General features: G+C 35.2%; 1 protein-coding gene across 6 annotated transcripts in view; it reads right to left on the reverse strand.

Moving 5' to 3' along the window:
- The window catches only part of kek5 (kekkon 5), a 176,315-nt gene that overhangs the window by 68,950 nt on the left and 79,707 nt on the right, over window positions 1-27,658 (reverse strand). For 5 of the 6 annotated variants that reach the window (XM_064358673.1, XM_064358672.1, XM_015979390.2 and 2 more), the window contains one exon: window positions 13,048-13,086. The gene's annotated coding sequence lies outside the window, so the exon portion shown is untranslated. Of the gene's footprint in view, window positions 1-13,047; window positions 13,087-26,917; window positions 26,956-27,658 lie in introns of all 6 variants that reach the window. The other variant, XM_064358677.1, reaches the window with a different exon arrangement.

The following is a 27,658-nucleotide window of genomic DNA, read 5'->3' on the forward strand; positions in this document are numbered from 1 at the left end:
TGACAAAAAATCAACATAACTTGTAAATTATCACCGATAGGTATAGGGAATGTTAATACAGATCGATGCAGAAAAAAATTCTCCTCCTCTAGTAAAATAAAAATTGGGACATCCCATTTGAAAAAAAAATAAGTTATGGGTACTTGAAGTTATTAACTTAATCTGAAAAATTTTGAGTTTATTAATTTCTTTTCCAATTCTGAACACACTGAAGAACAGATATAGGCTTTCTCTTTTAACTTTCCAAATATGATTTTGAAATCTCTAAAACTAAGAGAGTTACCAATTTTTTAAGTGATAGGTGTAAATCCAAAAATTTTCAAAAATCTAGAATATCTCGAAAACGGTTAAACTTAGGTATAGGGACAAAAGCTGACAAAAACCCTCTTAAAATAACCCAACTAATACAAAAACGTAAAAAAATATAACTGTACATTTGTAATAAGAAAGTTGACAGCGACCTATAATCAGTACAATTGGAAGTACAATTGGAATATTTTAAAAATATTTTTATTGAGCGGAACTCAACGGATTATGACTGGGTATCAACTTTTAAATAAATATATAAATAAATCTAAATTCTAAATAAATTAGAACTTTCTGTATAAGCCTGTATAATTATTATTACAAATCACATAAAAATTTTATGCGTAAGAATTGCTGGTCTCTGTTCAATCATTAATTTTTGTTAAAGCTTTTATGAACAGAGCACCAGTTTAAATTTTATAAAAATTTCGGATCAAATAATAGTCGAAAAATGTAAATACACCACTAACATGTTTCATAAAATCCATACAAAGCCTTTGTATCCCTGCAACAATAATAAATAATTCATATCACAAAACATTTCGTTTTTTGTGTCAGAAACACTGAACTAATTTCGTTCCCGAATAGAGTAATAGTTTCAAAATCAAATTTAAATATTTGTCGTGTTCGTGCCCTGCCAACACGTCGAACTACATCCAATATTGACGGCTCTCTAAGCAAAGAAGAGTGTCACTTCTAAACCCACTCTTTGCTTGAGGATTTGTGTTTTCCGATACACACACAATGCATTCCGCACATTGTTAGGGCACGTCGCGACGTTATACCCCGGAAGTTTTATCAGCGCTCTCGCTGATAACAGTTCTGCGAATGCTTTTCAGGTGTCATGCCGTCGTTATGACGTCCGGTTTTGGGGAGTGTCGAGTGTTATCGTGCTGATTACGGTTCAATGTTTGATCTGGCAACATCATCCAGAGGGCTCCAGGCGGCCCTCGTACACGCATGCATATGCTGGATGACATATCCGACCCGACAGCCGAATATCCCCATGGATTTATTCCGTCGCATGTCCATATTTTGCAACCCCCGGTGGATGCCATTTTCCAGCTTACCAACACCACGTCGCATAAAACTTGAAAAGGGTACACGACGCGATAACGATAAAGTGTTTTAGACCCGATGTGACAAAAATGAAAATACTTGTAACGAATGGATGGATTGATTTTACCCTCTGCGACGGAAATACCACCGACAAGTTATATACATTAGCACGGGAAAGAACGCAGAAGGGAATTTAGATTGGAAACGAAAAAAATTACAAGCAATCAAAGCGGGCACGATTTTATCCAACGCTAGAATAACTCATACGAACCGTTTGCAACATTTTTCAAAATAGTACTAGTCTTAGCCTTCAGGAAACATTTAAAACCACGCAAATGTGTACGAACGTGGTTAGAGTGAAAGAATGTGTTTACAAATTCTCTCGAGGCCTGGACAAAAATTCCCAAATTATTTAAAATAACTGAACCAACAGGCCTGAATATACATGATTGTACCCGAATTTAGCAAAGTTAAAACACAAAATCAGCATTATTCAATTAACCTATTAATATTCTATTATCTTTTGCACAGCGTTGGAGGCAAATAATTAAATCCCTTATTTCCTTTTCAAAACTGTATTAAACCCTCTCTTGGCACTGCCCTGACTCCCCCATTAAAAACAAGTTAAATCGAAGTCTAAACAAATTGTATCGCTATTTCCTACTTCTGTGAAAAGTTTTAAACAAGTATGTCCAAATAAAAACTTCCTTTGCATTCGGAATAAATTCGAACAGAATTTCTTAGAAAATATACATCCACTAGTTTAGTCGGAGACTGGAAACGAGCTTTGCCAACAAATGAAACTGGAATTTATTTATTCAGTTCTGATAAACGTTGCGTTCAACGCTCAATAAACCGTGGAGTAATGGCTGGAGTGGAATACATTATAAGTTTTTGTGTCTATTTTAATAAAATTGGAGAAATGGTAAGCCTAGATTTATGGAAGACCCTGATAAAATTGGCATGAATGAAATAGGAAAATAATCTGAGAAAAAATCACTCGGCTTTCGGGTCGGATATTAAACTTATTTCGTTACTTCATGTCCTGTCCAAATAAAGGATAAAATTCAAAGTTTGTTCTACTCGCATCATTAGTCGCAAGCAATTGGATACTTACGCTCATTTATCGTCCTTGATATATCTAATGGATTCCATTTACAATATTGTGTTACTGTTATTAAAAACGCCGGGCAAATTAAGTGCCGCTCGTAACAGCCACCCCTTAAGAAAATTAACTCAAAATTACCGCGTAATGGGAATCCAATTGCCATTTACATCACAATATCGGGAGCACTTTTTTGGCTTTCATATTATTCACATTAATGCAATTCAGTCTGGGAAATTTTAAATGCATTTCTCGTCATTGCAACCATTTCATTTGATACCAGAACAAAGCAAAAAATCGCCACGCGAATCCACAGAATCGATGTAATAAAGAGTAAAAAACTCAAAGCTCGTGGAGCAAGAATAAGAATAACCCAATTTGCTGACTCCAAGAGTGTATCTACTATCAACTAGTTTAATTAAGAAGCATTGTGGAAGAATCTGAGGAACAGCGCGTGGTGTGCGCAAACTTACACTTCAATTATTGTGTAAATGTGGTCTTATTACAGCTCAGTCTCAGATGTTTTGTGCTGGGGGAGATGAAGGAAACAAGTTCGGCGTCTTCCCGACTTGGAGACGTTTTCTATTAATAAATGCATTAATTCAAATTCCTGTAATTTCAAGCCGCAACACTTCTTTTTAACTTGAAAAGAACTCAGCCACGCCCCCTCCTTATCAACAATTGCATATACCACAAAGAACGAAGTGAATTAGCAACAGTTTCCTGCGTTCAAAATAAATTACGATGTAATAACAAGTTGCAACGTTGCGTGCTCTCCTTTTACCAAACTCGGTCAAACTCGTACGCATTAAAGCAGCCAAAAATCGCAAAGTCGAGCACTTTGAACTCCGTCCCCGAAGCTATTTATGTATTTCTTCCGTTCGGATGTATTTCTTTCGTGTTTCGTCAAAATATTTACGAATTTTATATTTCTATTTATACGAGATTATTTCAACACGCGAGACTTGGCGGGTGTTTGAACCCGGCGCATCCACCAATTTTCGACTCCAAGCGCTGTTCTTAATTAGGTAAACTAGTGGTAAACCTATGATATCCAATCTCCTATAATTGACAGAACTTAACTATAAACCAAGTATTATTCGGTATTATTAAGGACTTTGAAACATTTGTAAAAAACACATTACATTAAAACCTCTCAACAACGAACACCGGTGGAGAATTTTTAATTGTGCGTTGTAGAAAGGTGTCCACTAATGAGAAGTGGGTAATTTTAAATAAATAATTTGAAGCATAATTCCATAAACTGCCCACCAAACATAACCAAATTTAAAACAGTAGCAAAAATACAGGGTGACCCAGGGGTGCGTAATCGGTCTATAACTTTTTTGCTATTTGAAATATTACCATTCTGTTTTCATTATCCGATAGATCGACTAACTAGTCGACTAGTCCACAAACTAAAAATATTTTTATTATACACAGGGTGTTGTTTACAGGGTGGAGAACCAAAGTTATATATTTTTTAATGAAATACCCTATATATTTTTGCATAATTAGATTCTACGCAAAAGGACCAACATTTGAAAAATCACTGCCAAGTCGCTTATGAATATTCTCCGATAAATTAGCAACGGAAAAACTTAAAATACTTTGTAGTTTTAGCAAATAGTCGACTTTTGGTTAAAGCAGGCAGATGTACAGGGTGAGGCAAAACGCAAAAAGTTTAATAACTCATTTTTTTCAAAAGGAACACCATGAATTTTTTTTTGTATCGATAGCATTTTTGATAAGCTTACTAAATGATATAAGGTTTGCATAGAAAATTTAACCTGTTTTTCAAGATTTTTCAAAAAAATATATTTTATTGCAAAATAAATTGTTAGCCTATAGAATCTGATGGTAATGGTAATTAATTTTTTGATATGTACTAATGTGTCTAATTACAATAGTAACCTAATTATTACTTGATACATTAATGAATTTCAGTCATCAAAAATAAAATAAATAAAAAACGAATTTTGTATTTTTTGAACACTAAGAAATATTGTAAATTTGCTATATAATTAGAAAGCTTGTGAAAAATGCTATCGATATGTTTAAAGAAATACATGGTGCTCGGTTTAAAAAATATGAGTTATTCAATATTTCAGTGTTTCAAGTACAAGTCGATGATTTTCTAAAACTGTTTCTGTTACAAATTTGCCAAAATATATTCATAGGCGACTTCGCACTCATTTTTATAACGAAAAGTTGAATAATTCAGAAACTAAAAGAGATAGACCCATAATGGTTTATATAATGTTTCATTATTTTTTTATGTAAAATCTAATTATGCGAAAACACATAGGGTGTGCCATTTTAAAAAATATAACATTGGTTCACCAGCCTGTATACAACACCCTGTGTATAATAAAAATATTTTAGTTGGTAGACTTTAAGTCAGTCTATCGGATAATGAAAACGGCATAGTAATATTTCAAGTAAGAAGAAAGTTATAGACCGATTACGCACCCCTGGGTCACCCTGTATAATTTTTAACATATTCAAAATATTCAGACAGCATGAATTTTCGGTGATTCTATGGAAACTTTTTCCTTTATCACAAATGTCTTCAACAATCTTTTTATCATGTTTTTCAAAAAAATACAGTTATCGATATTTAATTCTGTATTTTTGGAATAGATTTTCTCATCCATTTCTACAAAGTTTTTAAAGCAAATGTTTGTTCTTTTCACCACCACTCTTTCGGTCTGTCCGTTGTAAGAGGTAAATTTATATGATACTATGGTAATTGGAAACTTTTTTGTCCGTGTCCGTTATACAGAGCGTCCGTTGTAGAGAAGTTCTCACATATTATTTTCCAATGCTTTTGTTAAGTGTCCATTAAAGAAGTGTACATTAGTGTACTACGAGTTAAAAAACATGCATTGAAGGAATGAAGAGAATAATTCAGAAAGACAAACATAAGCCACTTTAGACGCAGTTGAAAAATTTTAGTCATAAAGTTGACAAAAGTTGGTTCTTCATTCGTGTGTCGTCTAAATACGTACGAATTTTATATTTCTATTAAATCGAAATTGTTTCAACACGCAAGATTTTTGAAGTTGTTTGAACCGTGCCCGGCGCATCCACCAATTTCGAGCCTAAAGGCTGTTTCACATGATGCACGTCGTCACGCATCGCAAACTTTAACGCTTACGGATTGGAATATCCATTGTGCCGCTTTAAGACACTCGTGGGGCGAAATACATTACACTCGACCAACGCCATAAAGTCAGTTTAAATAATTACACGAGAAAGTTTATCTATTGTTTGTACAATTCCGCAATTTTCGAGGTTAATAAATGAGGCGTGGCGTTAATTGAAATCCTGGGGGACTTGAGACATTATGGTAAGTTGTTGCTTCGGTGACGTTCAAGCCGAGAGGAGGCACTTGATTTGCATCAAACAATGAACACGGCTGCCAACATAAATCCGACCCAGTCAAAGAAGTAAACAATTTGTTAATATTGTAATGGTGGCAACAAAAGTTCATGATGTTCAGGTTAGTTGGGAGTCTTGGCGTAAATGTGGTCTCGGTGGAAATACTTCAAAGTACGGGAAACCTCCGAAGTTGATATATCGCCTTCTCCCATTTAACTCCTGTAAAATACTTATTCCGAGGATTACTGTTCGAAAGTACACTGAGCGAACTTGTCGCTGACTGGAATTCTGTTATAAAGCACCCAACGGTAGGAGCTCGCTAAAGGACGCATGTATCACTTGGTCTCATCTTTGAGCCAAATTACAAAGTTATTGGACAAGGAATCAAAAAGTTTTGTCGCTCCATTTTCCCCGAAAAATTGCCATTATCCGGCGCCCTTTTAATAGTCAATGTTTAGGGCCCATCACCGCAGTTCCCCATTTTTCACATTACTGCACTTAATTCCGGAATTAAACCACTCCGGATTGAGATTAAATCGTCCACATGACGTTCGTGTGGAAAGGTATTTAGATTTGAATGGCGAGACTCCCCATTTTGCATATTATTGCTTCCCCATTGATTCGTCACCGCTCGGCGAGTACCTCGCGCAATATCTCCCTCTTCTACACTTTTGCGTCTATGTTTTAATCCCAGTTTAAACAAAACATCGGAACTCCAGTTATAAATGTCTTGCTTCAGATTTAAACCGCTTTAAGTGGATTGTTTTCGGTAGATATTTGTCAAAATGACAAGTCCTCTGCTAGATTGCATTGTGTTGTAAACTCGCGGCGGTTACAAAGCACTTAATTTAGTCCTTTTTGCACGCGTACAAAAATACAACGAATGTGCTGCGACTGCATCGGTTTTTAATCCCATTTGCTCGCTCTATTGATTGGGCTTTTTGATGACGGCATAAAAAGTTTATTTTTATTTTATTAACTCGGGGGCAATTTGAAGGAATGCCACGAAACGCAGCGCGGCTTTATGATGCCATTTTTGCACAAAAAAATGATAAGTAAATGGTACGCAACCACAATGTTTGATTCCGCTGAAAGCTTTAAAGGGGCAGTATGTGGAGTGGTGTTTTAATGAAAATGGGAGAGGATGTGTAAAAGTCGATGTGGATGCGCTTTTCCGCTTCATGAAAGCCATTTTTTGGGTAAAGATAAGACGGATTAAAATAAACAAAACCCAGCCGCTCGTGTATAGCATGCAAACACGGCACGAACTTCCTACATTGTCGAGCTTTTTCAGCTAACCGCATTAGGTTGATTTTTCAGCGATACACACCTTCTGAAAGCGTTGAGAAATGGCATATGGTCGTACATTAAAACCGGACCGTATTCATTGTGCAAATTCGCTATATGAAACGAAATCTGGCATGAAAGGTTTTTTCGAATTAATAGGTTTTACCGTTTTGTTGTTGGGATTCGAGAACCGGGTCGTATAATACAAAGCTCGAAGCTTCTCCGTTAACATGCGTTGCATTTTCGTCGCTTTACAGACGCAAGGACTGTGTTATTTCGGTTTGATTTTAGTGTTTTTTGTCAAAAACTTTCGGCGATGTTTTAATTTGAAACGCTGCTTGATGGTTTGCCTCGGAGGCCAAAAATGGCTCTGGAAGTTGCCAAGATGATTTATGAGAGTTCTTGCAGCCACGTCCAGTGAGTGCTCTCATTTTGGTGGTTTTTATAAAGTGAAACATCCCGAGAAATCAATTTCGACACAAAGAAAACCAATGAAATAATAGCAGCTATTAAGGGCGGAATGCTGAATGAGGGTAATAATCAAGCGAAATATCTTTCGTGGAGTTTTACACGCTGTTATTTCAAATCGTGGGTGTGGTAATTACACATTCCATTTTTTATTTATTAAACGACAAATTAATTATTCATTCACTACTAAAAGAGTATAGAGTTGTGAACGCAGCAGTATTGATTAAATGTTGCTACAATGTTTTAATTTCGTCCACAAAACATACTGCACCTAGGTAACACAAGATTTATAAGAAAACCAACTCATCGGCTTTTCAACATTTCCTCTGTGATAAATTCGGTGGGAAGCACCACGGATTTATCATTTGTTAGGTGTGTTAGGGTGGGTGAAATTTCTCTATAATGACAGGTAAACATGAATATGGTGAAACAGCCATTAAAGTGAGAAATGTCTTAATAAACATGTAAAAAATGACACAAAATTCGCTTTTACACATTTATTTAAATGCAGGCGTCGAAAATAATAATTAGCACATATAAAATTCAATTGTATTGCTATAAAATCAAATAAATTCTTGCTCAAATTAATTACAATTACATCTGCTTGTTATTAATTTTAATGATCGAATTTGTTGGACCAATTTAAAATCAAACGCATTTTCAATATAAAAAATAAGTAAACACATTTTCGGATCCCAAAATAAATCTTTCAGAACTCACACCTCAAATTTGTTTAACATTCTGATACTGAATTTGAAGTGAATTACAGAGTCCACAAAAATAAAGTCTGAAATTTAAATATTTATAATATCTAAATATTTGAAGCATAAATATTCAGACCACCTCTGTTAAAATTAATTGTAAGAAATCTAAATGATTAGAATTACAATTGAGCTCAACCATAAGTTGTAGGCAGTCGATGTTTAAAGACAAACAGAACTTTCCCAATTTACCTCCGAATCGGTTTATGTGACCGAAATTCGATTGTGCCGATGTATAGGAAGGAAGCAGACCACTACTTTACTATTTACTTTAAATATTTGCATCTCTAAAGCTAGCTAAATTGCTTTTAAAGCTCCACGTCCTTTTAATTCTTAATTAAAACTAGCACAATTTGTTAACTAGAGATTCTTTTTCCTCGTGCAATTCATCCTGACGTCGCAATTTTTCTCTATAGTTTTAATTAACATTGTTTGAGCACGTTATCTTCTTACTGTCTCGCAATAAATTTATTTATGACAGAACATTTGTTCACTTTAAACGATATCGCCATTTCGGTTCTTAAACCCGAATGTGGATAAAATTTCTCTTAAACGTTCCTCCACACAAATCACGCATTACGCAAGTTATAAATAGCTGCATACAAATTGAATATTTTAGCATATTTTAGCAAACAGCTGAAATCCAACTTCTTGGAAAACAAATAATCTGTTATCCTTCAATGATTTACGAGCGCTCAATACATCTGCCATGCAAAAGGTAATTTTTCAACACTTGTGTAAACGTATTTGTCAGTGTTATGTCTGTGTTTGAAATAATTCCACGCTGTTTGTGTTTCACAAAGGTGATATACCTATTCACTTAACTTTGAGACGTCACCAATACATCATTAATTACAAGACTGTTGTATTGAGTCCAAACTTGCTCAAGGTAGCTTTGAGTTTCGTGTGCTGTATGCACTGTTAATATTGACTGTTGCGTTCATACCGGAATACAAACTATTCCGAACTGCAACCGACGGAACAATGCGACCTGCTAATTATTTAATTTCGGCGCGATTGTGCTCAGTTTTCTTCAACCCTAAGTTCTTAATAGTGCCACCTAGAAATAATATAAAATTCCTTGAGCCATAGCACTTTTATTGAATTAGAAACCGGTCGAGGCGCACTGCCATTTATTTAATCCTTTCATTAGAATTCTATCCGTCGTCCGATAAAACCAAAGAAACTACATTAACTACGCTGCCGCAATATTTGTCTTTTCGAATTTGGTCTAAGTGAACTTATAGGTCATTTCCTGTTTGGTATATCGGTTATTGAGTGAACCAAACCACGAACTACGTGACTCCATATATCAAATCCCTTCGGCGATGCTCTTTCCCAAAGTTAAATTGATTTCATAAAAGTACACGTCGAGCTGTGTCCGAGATATTGGAAAAAGTGGTCGGTGGGTCTCCTCTTTCGCCTGTATTTAATTTTAATTAGGTCCCACTTTTCGGGGGAGCCACCAGCGCACTTTATCGCAAAAATACAAGATCAAACGGTCGAGATTAAAGAACCGTTAATGCCGTAATAAACGTGGAGTGGAAAGGAGCACGGTTTCGTTTAGCATCGTAGTGATTACGAGCCAAGATGGCGCTACAGGTCACCGATGTCATCGGTGCTTTCTCACGGTTCAAGTCCCCGGAATGCCGCCGAGGGTCGGTTTTGAATTGCTTATTTTCAGCAAGGAATTCACTTTTTAATTTGTTTTTAATCAAATTTAGAAGGGCGACACGAAGGGGATCAGCCCGGTTATAAATTTCATGCTTTCATTTTTCTAAATGAATTTAACCCAATTTATCGCGACTCTCCTCTATAATTTAAATGAAATTAGTTCGGCAAAATGTTTTCTGCAAACACCATTAGAATGTCATCGTGTTAAAATAAAACGAATCAACGTTTCCTGCCGAGAAACCGAAAATACTACAATTCACAAAACAACACCACCGTTCCATTAAATCTCCAGTTATTATAGATCCACATGGTGAAGGGCAAATTACGTAACTATTAACTTTGATTAACAATTTAAACCTAACGAAGTGGAAAATTACGTGAAAAAGAGAATATAATTACATGCAGCCATTTCAGTCTCGTTGTTTTAACTTTGCGAACTACGGTCGGATATTAAAGCTCCATGCGAAAAATCTTGATTTCGAACAAGATGAAAGACAGATTGTGGACTCTCTGTAACTACTTGTACATTAAGTTAATACTCTTATAATTATAATACAGAATGGAGGAAGTTTCATTTAGCTACTGGTGAGACCAGCAATCGAATATCAACGACACTGCATATGAAATAAAAGCACAAAAGAATAAAATATTCAAATGATTTAACGACAGTTTATGCAAATTTAATAAGCTATCAGTTTGGTATTAAAATAGTCCCCATTTTCCAATTTATCATTTTATACCTCCCATCATTCATTTAATTATTAAAGAAAACTTTGATTTCAAACCTGGACAGTCGCATTTTCAAGCAAAAACAGGTCGATTAGAATCGCACAAAGGAAAATCAAAACTAGCATTGGTTGAAAAATAGGAAAAAGTTTTATCTCACAATGGAAAAAAATTAATTCGTTTTTGAGTTAAGGGTTTTTTACCTTTGCCTGTGATTTTAATCCAAATTTAAATTAAACAAATAATAGAAGACTTAAGTTTCATTTCCTCGTCACTAGCTACCCATCATAGACATGTTTGTTGCTTAAATTAAAGTGGTCTAACATCAAAGATACTGGAGCCTCAAATTTCAAAATTAAACCCACCCTGACTATGGAGGACTATAACTTAGGAGACGCAACGAGATATAAAATCGCAAGATTTTCAGAACCCAAAAAAATAGTACAGTAAATTAAAAATGCGGGCGTTTCGAGCGTTACATCGTCTCGGTGCCAATCGTTTTAAATAAATTTCACTCCAACCAATTCACTAATTACTTGAAAATAATGTATGAATGTTAACCTTTGCACTCTTAACCCCTGATAAAAACTGGCAAAACAGAAACATGAGAAAAAATTATTAATTATTTAAAATCTTCATTTCGTCGATTATTTCTCAAGACGCTGCAAATACGGTTAAAAATACAAGAAAAACGTAATAAACAAAGTTGTAGAAAATTAAATTTTCCTCAAAAAAGTCCCTGAGGTCATATTTCTATCTTCAACAGCTTAGTTATAATTTATAAATTAACTTTCCAATACTTGATCACCGGCAAAATATGGATGTGGTTTCCTGGACTTTTTTGTAGGAAATTTAATTCTCTGTAATCATATTTGCAGCGTTCTGAAAAATGGGTGGAGTGCAAATTGATAAGAGTGTGAAATTATTTAATATTTACTTAACGAGTTCGAGTGTAAATCGGACGTTTTATTTCACGAGGAGATATCAAACCTCGAGTGATAACGAGAGGCTTATCATCCACGATAATTTCCGATTTACACAAAAACGAGTTGAATACAACATTTTATTCTTCGAATTAGACTCAAAGAGGCTTAAAATTGCTTCAAATCTGTTAAAAATAATCTGACGTGAAATGCTAAACAGATGTCAAAACTGACTTTAGGATTGAGTTACACAGTAGAACAAACAAAAGTTTTGACAGTGTCATATATAAAAATAGTCAACGATAAAATTTTTACATTGTGTTTGCCTCTTAGTCTTGAGAATTTGATGCACTATCAACCTGTATTTTTTGTTTGTTATCTGTTAACCGTTATACAAATACAACCGTTCATTGCTATGAAAGTTGACACGGTAATGGAACAACGGCGCTCCCTGGCGACATTAACGGAACTATCGAATACGGGAACGTTTTATTTGTACGTAGATTCACATCCTAACCTTTAGATATCCGTACCCAGACAGACAACAGTTTTTTTACCACGGTTAGATAAAGTTTTATCCCATATTTTCTAAATGTTTAAAATATTAGGGACTTCAATTTAAAATTTGTAAGTAATGGTAACTAACACCAAGTTTAAAATAAAAGTACTGAACTGAATACAAAATTTTCGCCCAAAGTATCAACCAAATTTTCGCTTTAATTTTAAAACAAATTGAAAAAAAATCATTTGAGTATTGGTGAAATTAGTATTTATATAATATCAACGCCTCTGCATTTCACATTATGGCAATATACATGATTAAATTAGCAAACTTGCAAACGAGACAGACACAATGTAACACAGTACGCATTTCTAATTTATTATTTTATACTTTTCAAATACATTAGTTGACTGACCTTTCAGTACTGGTATTGAGTTACTCGTAAATATTCCTAGTTTTATTTTTGGTATTGGTAGAATTAGAAAACAGGAAGTAAATCTCGTACAGCACAATAATCGTTTAAAAGTTTACCAAGATCATGAAACGTTACGATTACGATCACTAAAGTAAATCTCTTGTTTAGAGTCTCGTACACTGCTTTGGCTAATAATAATAGAGTATTACACTGAATTCAAATCATTTTGCTCTGACAGGTATCACAATTATTCATTTCATGATAAAAATGAAGAGAAAGAGCTTGTCTAGACACAGATTAAAAACTGAAGAGCTCTTTAATCTTTTTAATTCTACTCTCTTTTCATTACCCTCGTAATACGAAATACGTAAAGCATTATGAAAATTATTAAAGTAAAAAACAAAATAGATTAGTATTTAAGAATTGAAAATACGTACGTCTTGTTCAAGTCCCAAGTAATTTAATCCATCCTTGCCCTGAAACCAAAAATGCAATTAATTAATTGCAAACAACTGGCAGATTAGTTGTTGAAAAAGATAGTAGAAGCAATCTGCCAATCGATTGCATTCATTAAAATTCTCCCGAGTGAAATATCGGTCGGTGGCGTTGATATTGGCAGAGTTTCGCAATCACAATAAAGATAAATGTTGTGGTTATTTATCTATATAAAAAAAGCATAGCGTTAGTATTTTACTATCAGTGCGGCGATATTTCATGGCAGCGCGCGAAGGGGATATCATGGTAATAATAAATTTTCACCTCTAGTGAATTCTGCAACGTGCCTGGAGATGACAGCACCATTTCGAAAGATTATTAAAAAGGCGTATCCAATTAAAGTTGATGATTAATTTGAAACATTGTAAACAATATCGACGTAATGTCCAATCCACTTTGTCATGCAACGAACGCGGAGGTCCCGCCAAATAACCGCGTCGCGTGTTTTTATCCGGACTACACTAGCAATCTAATTTGCGCCAACATGCAGAAATGAAATATGGAAATTTATATTTGGCCGTGTTGTTCCGGCTTAACACTCTTCTATTTTGAGTTTAACTCTGTTGTCCAAATCGAATTTCCGCCACCAAAATGGCCCCTTCACTCCACTGCAATTCTTACTTCGATTCCGGTTTGAAAAGCAAAGTATCTCTCACCGATAACAGAACACATTAATTATTTTCTTAATCAACTAAAACGCTGCCGTTCCAAACTGCTGAATTATTCGAAATAAGAAAACACAATCGAGAGACTTTAAATTACGTTAAACCAGATTGATTCGAAGTGTCGGCGGAATTTTCATCGAATCGATAACGAAGGGTTGTGTGACAACTTCGCCATCGATTTTGCATCTTCTCTAATTAAAAGTTACCGACGCGAGGGACCTCACTTTCACTTAGTTGTTTCAACTGGTCAATCATTTTTTCATATTCTTGTTAGTGAACACGAAATAAAACAACGTAAAAGTAAAAATACGATCAACAAGTACGCTAGAATTCTATTAATTCTAAAAAACTATAAAGCTTGCCAATGTATAAGGCTTTAGTAAAATATAGAAATAAAAAAACCGTAACCAACTTATCTAAATAATAATTCAAATTCCGGCCGCACTTGGAATTTTACGCCGCTATTCAATTCGAAGCGGACGCAAAAATTAGCCCGGCGCATCCACCATTTCGCCACATTGAGTGCTACCAACTTTACGGCTCAACGGCCATAATAAAACTTTTTAATGTCTGACCTTCAATGCTAATTCCATAAAGCTTTTTACAGCTGGAAGTCGCACGCAAATTCTTTCTATTTCATTTGGCGTGTTGTCGAAATGACACACTTGTACGAATGCAAATTCATATGACTTTGAAACAATTTCAAAAATTGAATTTTCGATCGGTTGAACTTTTTAATTCGTTACTTTCGTGATCCGGCTTGATTAATAAATATTCAAATGCATTGTGATCTTTCGGAAAGTTTAATTTATATCAGGCTTTTTGTGTAGTCGCGTGTTAGCTCTACATTTCGGTAGAAAGTGTCACTGTTCGGTATGGAAGTTTGGCGTTCAAGGGCCATGCACGAATATTTTTCCTGAGCTTTTCTGATAACTATTTGCATATTTTCGGGCCAGGTTCCGTAATAAAACCTACCTCAACGTAATGTCAATACGTTCCTGTTGGGTAAATATCAATACACGAGATTAAATTACTTATTGATTCTAATTTAATGTACACTTCATTCATTAGGACGTCAAATAAGGAGACTTAAAAATAAATGGGGCAGAAAAACATGTTTGATCAATATTTCCGCAACTTTTATCCCATTCTGTTCGTGTTAATAACGCTAATGGGCTTGAAAGTGCACATTTACAAAAGAAATGTCAGACGTTTAACACAGTCTGTTAATACAATAAACTGAATAAGGCAACAAAAGCATTTCAAGCTCACACAGATCAACCAGACAACTTTTGAAAACTGAAACAAACAGCAAGTATTTAAGAAAATACTTAGAGACTCTTCAAAGTTAGTGTGACTATAAAAGCACGTATCAATAGGACAAAGTAGGAGTTACAAAGTTACGCCATCGTTAAATACCAAGTAAGTAGTTACTTTTGAAAGGGATCGATATTAAACCCATAAAACTTTAAAGCGCCATTCTATCTAAATCGTGAGCGTAATTTTTTAAAATCTTATCATTCTGGTAGAATATTAAGTTGCAGGGGATTTAGCAAATTTGGGGATGGAGGAAGTGTCCTTGTAGAGAACGATGTCAGGGCTGGAGAAATCAATCAGAGTTCGAAGTCGATGTCAATTCGTGAGGACAAAGAGACAGTAATAAAGTAAACCTATTGAGTTCTATTTATCGGAGAATAAAGCAGAAATCCATCAATAAAGTTGGCATGATAATGATGATGTCTTGTAAATGTGATACGAGTCTCGTGCGTAATATCAATATTTATCGAAATAAATCGCTGCTTGTAGCAACAATAAAGCAGAAAGGGGGAAATATAAATAATTTATTACTCTGAGACAAAGTCCGTTGCAGTATTGTTGCAATAAATGCTCGTTCGGCCACAACACAACCACTCGTAACATCCCGACGCAGCTTGTACTGGTATTAAATGAATGGTATTTGGTCGTCGAGGGCATTGTATCAAGCCATTTGCCGTTCTTATTTCCACTTTTATGAAATCAATAAACTCGCCCCCGGTCAGAACGACCCCCACCGGCTATCTGCATACATCTGGTCCTTTATGGCAACATAAGCACCATCGAAACGTGCACAATATGGAAAGACGTCCTTTCTGAAGTTACAAATGATGTCGTTACTACATGTGTGTGTTCTAAGGGTCGTTCCGTACCCGACCAATTACGTTTAAAAATGTTGCCTGCGTACCATATAAGATGGCACTTTCGTATATTTGTCATCCCCAGCGGACGCTTTACATTTGCAACCGACACATGTAAAGGACGGCATATCCACGAAGAGGCTAAACTTTCGAAAGACGTCTCTATGGGAAGTAATAAATAACCTTTTCAATATCAAAAGTTACTCGCATACAGCGACAGTAAGCAACTATGCGGGCTTGAGCGACCCTTCACTACTTCACGGAATTTACCTTTGTTATTTAACCGGGCTCAAAGATTCATATTCTTTTAAAAGATTTTCATAAGCGTCTTAACTCCACATTTTTGCCTAAAGAATGCCACAACGAAACACTCGCAAGTAAATAAATACTTCCTGCGAAATTGAAAATACAGTCCAGGACCAACAATGATTAAATTTAAACATTGGCCTTAAGTTTTTGAGTCATCAGCTGGCGGCCCTCAATTTTGCATAACGCAACAAAACTAAGTTTAATTTGAATTGTACGAAAACAACACACTGTTCTTGTTTACAAAGTTAACTTTAATTCATCCGCCACGAATTGAGTAGACAGTCTCGTCTCTTACACAACCGTCAGTCAGTCTCGAACTTTATTTGAAAGATCGTTCTTATTGCAGCTAATGTTTGTTGTAATTGGAATAGTTTGAACGAATCCCACTTTAGTCAACTACCCTCGGATAATTTACTTGGGGTTACGATGTCATTTTTGTCCCTCCCCTTATTTAATAAAACGACTGTCTTATTCCGGGCTGCGAAATATTTTACGAGAGGGATTAAAATCGCCGATTCAGGTGCATTTTGAGCTTGTGTTATTATTCCTCCGAGAGCTATCGCTAATCCTGGCCTGTTAAGACTGTTATCCTCGTGCCAGGAATGGCAGGCGCGCCTCTCCGCAATTAGGATTCGTAATTTGTAAGCGCATTTGCTTTGTATGTTTGCACAAGTACAACGTTTTAACGCCGGGGACTATGACCGATCTGAACGAAAAACTTTCATTCTAAATATTAAAAAATAAAGCTGATTTCTTGATGAAAAATTAAAGGTTTTTTAAATGATGACTTTCAGTTAAAATATATAAATCGTGTAACTAGTGTAACACTAGAAGAACTCATTTAGAAACATTACAAGCTGCAAACCTGCTGTATTTTGTTTTTTTCGTAACGGGCCAGGATGAGTTATTGCATAATTATTACCAGATAGGTGTAAATATGTCTCATAAAATACTTAAAATAAAATATTTTGTAACCTTAGTGCCTCAAAATCTATAAGAAATGGTAACCTTCAGTTAGGTATATAAATCGTGTTAATTAGTCTTATTTTCTGTGACGAAAGCATTATTTTAGCAGTCCCCAAACAGTGGGGACCATTTTGATTTTAAAAAAACTATTTGTTTTATCAAAAAATTGTATAAAGGTTTTCGATCACATTTTGCTTCATAAACGCACTCTGAAATTCTTGGGAAACCATTCCCCAACACCCTGTATATATACAGGGTGCTCAAAAACTGGCGCACCAACTCAGTGGTACGTTATTGAGAAGTAAGTGCAGATTACGGGAAAAATGTTGAAAAAATTCCTAGTCATATTTAAAAAAATCTGGAGCTACAAACTTATTGTGTTAACTTCTCAAGTTTTCATTATTTTTTATGTTTCATGTTTCATACCAGGTAATCGTTCCGTAACAAAACGATGAATAATTATTTTTAAATTTACTACCAGATTTTAGCAGTTTTTTTTAATTTAAAATAATTAAAATTCATCCAAAAAATCACAATGTGTAGATGTGCCAAAACTGTGAATTATTTCCTAGGAAACCGTTTCAAAAATAATTTATTTTAATTGTTGCTTAACTTCTATTGCGATCATGACTGTTAGACAACGTTGCCACATATCATTTATCTAAAATCCGTTATTTATCAATAACTTTAATACAAAGAATTTTTTTACTATTTTTACCTTTATATGTACAGTTCTCTACTACACACCATTGAGTTGGTGCGCCAATTTTTGAGCACGCTGTATATAAATTTTTCGAACTTAGTGTCTCATAATCAATAAGCAATGATAACCTTCAGTTAGGTATATAAATCGTGCTAATTAGTGTTATTTTCTGCATGGCTTTACTTTCCCGGCGCCTCCACCATTTTTACACATTTAAATACATCGATTATTCTAATTTTTTAAATACGTGTTGTAGTGTTATTTTAGTGTTTTTAATATTATTTTAATAATTTAATGATTTTAAAAATAAAATAAAAGGTGCTCGAACTGGTTTCTTCTCCAATTTCGATTGCGCCCTAATGAATTCCGGGTATTTTTATCAGTTCCGCTGAGGCGAAATTGGCTTAATCTCTCGACCAACGGCATCGACAAGAGCGCATTTTAAAGCTATAAAAGGCACATTAACTTTCGCTTAACCACGCCGCTATCGAGCTCCAGACTATTGTGCCAAACAATTCAAACATGCCGTTTCGGTTTACGACCATTATTTTGATTATTTCACTTTATGAAAATGCACAATGCAAAAACGTGACGCTTAAATGACGTCGTTTTGAATCTGTTTGTATCGTTCGCGCATAATAACACCACTACATTGTAATTACACGTTAATTAATCTAAATCAGGGAGCACAATGCGTAGATCGCTAATGGAACGAGATATCTTGAAATATGCATCCATCACAAATTATTTTCCATGGAAATACATATAGTAATGCAATCAAATATTGAAAGAATTGTACAGCGCAAAAACAGAAATAAAATTTCATCAGTTATTTAATTCAACCAGTAAAATTAAATTTAGCTCTAATCGAAGCACTGCAAACACTATGAGATTAACTTATGCCTCAGCTAATTGGTCGGCAACCAACAATGGCACTCTCACTAAATAATATTCTAATCAAATTAGAATAGATTTATCTTTGCGAGTGTTATTATTTATGAGAAGTATTAGGAAATATGCTTCTGCACTGCAGTCACATATTTAAATAAAGTTTCCAATTTCCGCTGCATATAACACGATTAAATATTTCGCATAAGTTGGTAATATTGTTAAAGTTATTTCCTGAACAAACAGGAACCCAACTTCATTTTATTTCCATCAACTGCCAATAACCCAAATGTAACTTTTCTTCGCTGGGATTTGCCACGTTTGATTCTGACTGCCAAAGCCACATTCGAAAATCTCTTTCCATCAAGTTAAAATTTAGCCAAAAAGCGTGATCATTAGTAGCGTCTATCTATACACGTTTATTCGCAAAATACAGCCTTTGCTGTACTAAAGTTAATCTCCAAATCGCATCTTAAGCTCCCGAGAAGTATTATTACGTGACTTACATGACACGCTTCGTTGATTTTATTCCCATTTGACGACCGTCAGATTTGACTAATTAATGTCTAATTTTATGAATCATCAGACTTTACACCAACCAATCCGAGTTTCGAACACAAATTCTGCTCACATATCACCAGACTAAAGAAAAGGAAAATTCAGGGTACCGTACAGTTATGATAAACTGTGATATTTAAGTACAGAATATTGTGCTGTTTCCCTCCTTTGTTACATGAATTCAGTTCCATATTCTTAAAACACAGTAAATATATGTTATTTGATAGCAAAATGCTAGTCTAGCGTTAGTCTCATGTGAATAAGTCAGAACAAGAGCAAATATTCGCATCCATATAAGTTTCACAATGATATTGTTTGCCAAATGAATTTGTGCTTTTACCTTCAAGCACCCACTTAATTAATTTAATTGAAATTATCTAAAATCAGAAAAACTTTTAGGAGCCAAATTACAACATCTCTAAGTAATAAAAAATGCAAATTTTTTCACACTTATCTTCTTACTGGGTAAATAACATTGTATCGTTTCAGTAGGTTCTTAATTGCCCCAGCGCATCCACCATTTTTACATTAACATATTTTTTTAATATTAAAATTTGCAATCAATGTCTTTTGGTTGTATAAAGATAAAAGCATACAGCAACTCAAATAAAATTATTTCAGTGTTTTAGTGCTTATTCCCAAATTACACTAGTTAACAAATAAAAACTTTAAATATAAACCTTTAATCAAATTATTATTTTCCTGTTTACTTACCCTCTGGCAAGCCAAAAAAAAAACAGGTAATTCTTTTTATCAAGTCGTATCATACAGTGTCAAACGGAGTGCTACATGATAAAACATGTCTAACGGAAGATGTAGATTAGCTTGAGATTGTTTTTGTTATATTTGTGGACAATTTATACTTGCAAATAAAGCGACACTTTTCTCAAAAGCATTAAAAACAGCATACCTGCTGTATTTTGCTTTTTCTGTAACTAATCAGGCTGAATAATTGCATAATTATCATCACATTGGCGTAAATATGTCTCAAAAGATACATTTTCTGGATTCATATTTAATTTTCTTTCCGAAAAACCTAGGCAACATAAGTGAGGAATAGAGCGAGTATTTTGTCAAGATTTGAACGTTTTCAAAGATAGCACAAAGGCTTTTACGATGTTAGAAGAGTACTATTTAGACTATTATAAGAGAAACTGACCCAAAAAAGTACAAAAGACAATGTAAAAGCATTCATTTTTAATTTTTTGTTTAACTATTTAAGAATTATTCTTGCTTTTTAATTAATTCTATACTTCTGACGTAATGGATTTTTTTATATATTTTTTTGAACTTAATGCTTCATACTCTACAAGAAATGATGACTTTCAGTTAAGGTATATAAATCGTGTAACTAGTGTAATAGAAGACCTCACTTAGAAACACTAAAAGCTGCAAACCTGCTGTATTTTGTTTTTTTCGTAATGGGCCAGGATAAGTTATTGCATAATTATTACCAGATGGGTGTAAATATGTCTCATAAAATAAATTTTCTTGATTCACATTTAGATTTCTTTCCGAAAAAAAGCCTAGGCAGCATGAGTTACGAACAGGGAGAGTGTTTTCATTAAGATAGGAAGGTTTTCGAAGATCGGTACAAAGAATTTTGAGATAAAAACATGTGATTACTGTTGAACTATTATAAGGAAAACTGACTCAAAAAAGTACAAAAAACAATGTAAAAACATTCATTTTTAATTTTTTGTTTGGCTATTATTTCAGAATTTTTGCTTCTTAATTAATTATAAACTTCTTAAATCTGACGTGATTTTATATACTTTTTTTTAAACTCAGTGCCTCATAATCTATAAGAAATGATAACCTTCAGTTCAGTATATAAATCGTATTAATTAGTGTTATTTTCTGCATAGATTTACTTTCCCGGCGCATCCACCATTTTTACACATTTAAATACTTCGATTATTCTGATCTTTTAAATACGTGTTGTAGTGTTATTTTAGTGTTTTAAATATTATTTCAATAATTTTAATGTGTTTTTAATGATTTAATGTTCAGCTTCAAAACAGGAGATCAAAAGAAGCTACGACGTAGCGCAAAATAGCAAATGTTGTTTTCTGGTTGCTGTTCAGAATATAGTGTTTTAAAAATAATTTAGAAGAGTGTGAACGTTGTGTATTTAAAAATTTTCTCAATCGAGTGAAGCAACTAAATTGTAAATTTAATTAAGTTAATTGTTTGTCTTTGCGAAAGCTCGATTTTTGTTGATTTTTATCATTGGCGTCCGCAAATCTAGTACGAAAGCCCTACTTGTTGAAAGGGGCGTATTGATCCCTTTGTGGCGCACACAAGACAATAGACGTTGGATGAAGATACTGAGCGGAAAGCTGGATTATTTCCAAATACGAGTCGGGCAGCCTCTTCGGCGCGCTCCATGGATTCACAATAGATCGTCACAGCAGCCGATGCGACACTTTGTCGACCCCACCCGTCCCAATATTATCTGAAAAACTACAGCCACTTTCCATAATTTTCTCTTTACCGCGAACGTTTTATGCATTCAAGAGGTTTATCTGCATGTTCCGGGGATTACCCGGCTCTGTTTCGCGGCTTTCAAAATTAGTTCTCGGAAAATCGGACGGGATTCCCTTACCACCCTTTAGCCCAGCGTTTAGTAACTGATATTTGACGGGTTTTGGGGGCGGTAAAGGACCCTCGATCGATTTCAATGATGAAACAACTTTCGAATTCATAATCCACCATTATTAAAATCTAGCGATGAAAGAACACCCCGCCTTTTTGAATTACATTATGGGCGATGGAAACTCCTTTGTGTTTTTAGAACGCTACCAGCAGGAGAAGTTTTGTTTACGAGGCAAAGCGCTCGCACAACATAAACGACTCCTATTTTCAAACAAAATAGCATTCAGTTGGCGGCTTGGTCTCGATAATAACGCCCTTGTAGCCAATATTCAAAATTAGCTCGATATTATGACTAGTTCCTTATACATTTCTATCAACCTTGCTTACATGCTTACCCCAAAACATCTCGGTAAACGCAATCACACACCCACGCGCCTAAAGAAAACCTACCCTCGGCCCATTAAATATTCAGTGTCTCGACGAAATTAAATACGAATCGCAAATAAACGCTAAAGGGGAGGCTTTCGTGAAAACGTCACATCTCTGATACTGTGGCATCGTTACCACTTCATCCCGACCCTGTCGACAGTTTGATTTAAAACGATTCGGGATATATACATGAAGGGTGAAGCAGCCCCTCATCCGGTTCGTCTTAATTCCGGACTCATATATTTGCCTAACACTCAGCCGACGAATATAAATACTAATTAATTCTCGGTTTTCCTCCGGGTTTCGACCCGATTTCGGGTTAAGGAGACTTGCAATGTGGCGCCACATCCCATTTTGATAAATCCGCGGAATTGGAATAACTAGAACACAAATCTGGCTGGTCAATTTATTTTAAGCCTTCGGGTTTCGTTGCGAAACCGCTTCTTAGGACAGACGCGTTTATTCTGCTTGAATCAGAGCGTTTCTAATCTCGCTGAAAAACTTCGGTTTTATTAAAGAATGTAAGAATGATCGCTGTTTCCCTTTTTACGGGGATTGTTCCGGTTTGCGAAGCAAGATTGCTATTGTGGAAGTTTGCCGACCGCGGAGCAAGGATTCCGAAGGGACGAAACATGAATTAAATAAATGAACGTGCCGGACGTGACATTATTACACAGGTGGGAGTACAATAAACCGAAGAATTGACAAAGTTACTTTTTGGTTGATTGCAAACCTTAAAATAACCGCACGTTGATTAACGGGAAAATCAATACCATAAAAAAACCTCTCCAAAAATGAGCACATGTTTCGTCTAACTCGAATAAACGGAATTACAGTTATGCACTTCAAGCGTAATCGTCATATCGTGTTAACGTCAATTTATTCACAACGTCAGAAACATATGCTAACTGTACATATGCTCGACGACATCATACACTGATTCTAACGGAACCAAGCATTAGTAAATCACAAATTATTGATTGAGCGGGAAGTCTAGTAAATGGAAATCGGTTAACCAACGTCGCCCTAACTAAATCATTTCAAATTAAATCACAGGTTACATTACCTGCATTCTAGCAAAAATAATTCGCATTCGCAACGAAATTCATCGGAAATCTAATAATTCAATATACAAATTAAATTGGAAAAGTTTGTCGAAATAACAAAGTGGAAGTAAAAACAATATTCTTGTACTTTGAATATCGATTGGAGCAACCGTGCTTCAAACTCATATTTCTTATATCGGTGCCAGAAACCATAAACAAGTGGAATTATTTATATCTGAAATAAATCTAAACAACAACTCGCGTTTCAGTTATCAAATTCTTCAATACTTGAGGGAAAAAATGAACACAATTAACTCGAAACGGTTTGGAAATAGAGCTAGCCTTGACACGAGCTATAATAGTATCCCTCAATTCTACTTTATTGCCTATTTAATAAAACTTTAGTAAACGTGTTGTTAAAAACGTTAAAATTTCCTGTTTAGTAAACCGTAATTACCACTAAAACCGCACAATAAATCTTTTTCTATCGGAGAATCGATTATGCTCACATTAAAAAAGCACACAGCTACCTGGAAAAAATACCATCCAATCGATACCAATAAATTTTATTACAGGTTTGAGTGCAATGTTAACACCGCAGTACCGCCCTTTAAATCTTGAAACTTATTAAAAAAATTAGGTAGAGATTTGGCAAACCAATCAAGAAATAAAATATCAAGACAACCGAATAGATAGGCTTTGACTAAGACAGTAATATTGGACATTAGGTCCCGACCTGGGAGAAATTGATGTTATAAGGATAGACTATTATTATTCATAGCCACAGACTATTGCTTTAAACCGGTCATTATCACAAATGAAGGAAATGCATCGGAAAGCTGTCCAAAACCGTGACATTGAATGATAACATTTAACTAATGATAGGTACCCATCAGCATAATTGAATTCACTGTTCTGGAATTATGACATGACGAAATTCGAATCCTTTTTTCCAGAATTGACAAAACAGCTTAATGTTTTTGACTGTTTATTCTTTGATTAAACGAAGCAGCAAGATGAAGTAAGTTTTAATGTATCATTTAATTTGTTATGCGTTCACCGTAGCTGGGAAGCTCTTGGAATTTTCTATTTGAAATCATACAAGTGAAGTTGTCAAAGGGCCATTATTCCGTGCACTCATTTTTATTGGCAATTTCCTCGCGAGAAAATATAAACTGGTCTGCAATTTTCTGGAGAAAGAACCCCAACGTGCAGGTTGACTGCGTCAAATGGCGAAATTATTAATGTTAATGCCCGAAGAAACGGCGATCATCTTGCAGAAAACACTCTCATTACCTATTCAAAATTTAATAAAGAGAAAATACAACAAATAACCCAATGCCGTTTCGTGTAATCCCAAGCACACACGCTCTAATTTCGTTTCAATTAATATTTCAGGCTTTAATTTTGCAAGTGCATTACAAAGGGCACTAAGTGGATAAGTGACGTTATAAAAATATTTATTATTCCATTTTAGGCGCGCATTGTCAACGCTCGGTTAATCCCACGAATTGCGAACAATTAAAAGAAGCGACGGCCACAGAGGCATTTCGAGAATAAAAGCGAAAAATTCGGTCGCTTCGAATTAATTCCTCCGGCTAGATAAACGCCGCCAACGTAACGATTCGACATTAAAATGTAAAAATGTTAAACCGAGCTGAAAGAACACGAGTAGTTGCAACGATTTCATCCATTGGGGAAAATGTAAAAGAAGTTCATTTGCAACAATTACTCTCTCGACAGCACCGAAAATAATAAAGCCGAACCGCGAATGCGCCTTTTTTCCGGCGACGATTTAAACATGATGTCATGCAATATTCAAATACAATTCACAAAACCTCGCTAGAAAATGCAAAAAGAAAAAATATTGCCACTTGGTAAAAGCGCAACGTTCCGGCTTGAATGATCGAATCATATCCCGGCTATTTGACCCCAATTTTGCCAGAATTAAAGACCCGCTGAACGTAAAAAATGACTACAAATAACTGTTGAGTGCAGCCCTTCTTAGGCGCCATTTAACTTGCCTTAGGCCGACCTAGTCGACAAATTTAAATTGGCCCGGCATTTTACCCGACATCACTTTCAATTTAAAAAAGAAAAAGGGAAAAAACAACTTCAAAAGCCGCTCAGAGATTTATCAGAGTATGAAAAAAATTACATTTAATAACGAATTTTCGAGTTATCAGAAGCAAACGGTGCACTCTTAAAAGGGCAACCTCGAGATTAACAAAAATAGAGCAAAAAAGCCGCTTCCTTGTAACAGATGTAAATTCCACTAAGCTCTCTGGTGCTTTTAACGAATTCCATAAATTCGTGAGTTAGAAAGTTTCCCTTAATAGCTCCTGTTATCAAGCTTAATATTTTAGCCGACAACACGAAAAAATTCCCAAAATAAAGTAATTAAAAAATTAATTCTGGCCAACTAAACGCTGTGTTTGCTCCAACCGATTACTGAACGTAATTAATTGCTGCAAGTAATTAATCACGTCTTGGAGTGTCTTGAGTCGTAAATTACGCCGTTAAGGCCACGAATGCCATATGGGGTTTTATTGGTACACAACATTATTGGTTTTATGTAAATAAGCACGAGAACATGCTTGTAATTAGCAAATCGACAATTACGCCAAATCAAACGATAAAGAGAGCAAAATAGTGCGACTAGAAGTGGCTCGGATTATAATACCCCCCCCCAGAGGCTCAAATCAAGTCCTAACTGAATCATTAGAAATTAAACCACCGATAGTCCCCCAGGACTGGCAGTTAAAAAAATACGAAGGCGAATCAAACCGTTCCAGAGTGTGTTTAAATTCCTCCCTCTTAACTTTTGAAAGAACAATAATACCGTTGAAAGTGTTCCAAAGTAAAAAAATATTTTCTTTCCGTCTCAGAAACCTTCTCCACCTACAACCCAAATATCTGGAAGCACAATACTAAAATATCTTTAATCGAGCCAATCCAGCAAGCGTCGTGTTTTATTTTAAACGTCGACAAAGAAAAGTGTCGGAGCCACCCTTTTCCTCGTCGATTAAAGCTCAACATCCGGAATGGTGTGTTGTATTTCTGTTTGTGCGCCCCACGAAACATCCCTCAGACCGCTTTCTGTCAACGCGGTAATTACTAGTTTTCGCTGACGGCCACACATCGAAAACGAATAAAACGCCATTAGAGAGGGAAATACATGTTCACTGTCACGGCCAAGCCATCAAGATTAATTGAATTGAAAAAGCATGAAGGGATTTAAGGAGCTGTCAATCATCGGATAACGACCATAATGCGGCCGACATCAATCAAAGCGCTACATGCTGAAAGGAAACAGAAAAAGGGATTCATTTGGAATATTCTGATTTGTTCGTGGTGCCAGAGAGAGGAATTATTTCGACGATAAATTGGGTCAGCGATAGCAGTTTTCAATATTTCAATGTTTATTGCTCGCACTTTTTCATTTTTTCTCTCGCAACCAAAACTAAAAAACATACCACTGAACGCCGAGGCGATAACAGACGACTGTCCTCACCTGAAACAAAGCTTAATGTTAATAATACTGTAAACTAGTAGTTTGAAGCAAATTTAATGATCCTCAATATTTGATCCTGGAATACACAATTCGCACCTGCAGCGCATTCTAGCCGTCTAACGATGTTATTTCCAGCATCATTTATGAAAAGAATCCGAGTCCCTTGCAGTGATGGAAATAAATATTAGATGAGACTGGAGCATTCCTAATAGAAACAATAATAATCCCTCGCTTTATTCCCAACCTCGCAACAAATAAGAAAGCGAAAATATGAGACCAGGATTAGAATGCACCGATTTTACTAATTCAAGAGTTTGTGAAGCAGGGACACTTTGTTCTCGTGTTTGCCGGTGCTTTCGAGAAAACGGCGACGCTTTTACAGGATAAAAAATCCTACTATAATACTATCGCATACAATGAAGCTCCAGTAGCTGAGTTGATAGAATAAATTGCAATGAAGATTGCGCTTTGTGTTGTATTTAATTCAGTGTAACAATTGCGAGAAACGTATGAAACATTTAGCACGGATTTGATACAAGGTCTGACAATCGAAATGTCGAGGGATTTCTGTCTGTTAAAGATAAATTTTCCACTTCATGATCTGGTTTTGCATACTCGGGATCGATTCGGAGTGTTATAGTCTATAGAGGCATACTGTTCTTACTATAAAGACGGATAAATCAAGGGAAATACTATTTGCGAA

This window comes from Tribolium castaneum, chromosome 9 (assembly GCF_031307605.1).
Source record: "Tribolium castaneum strain GA2 chromosome 9, icTriCast1.1, whole genome shotgun sequence".
Classification (NCBI taxonomy): Eukaryota; Metazoa; Arthropoda; class Insecta; order Coleoptera; family Tenebrionidae; genus Tribolium; species Tribolium castaneum.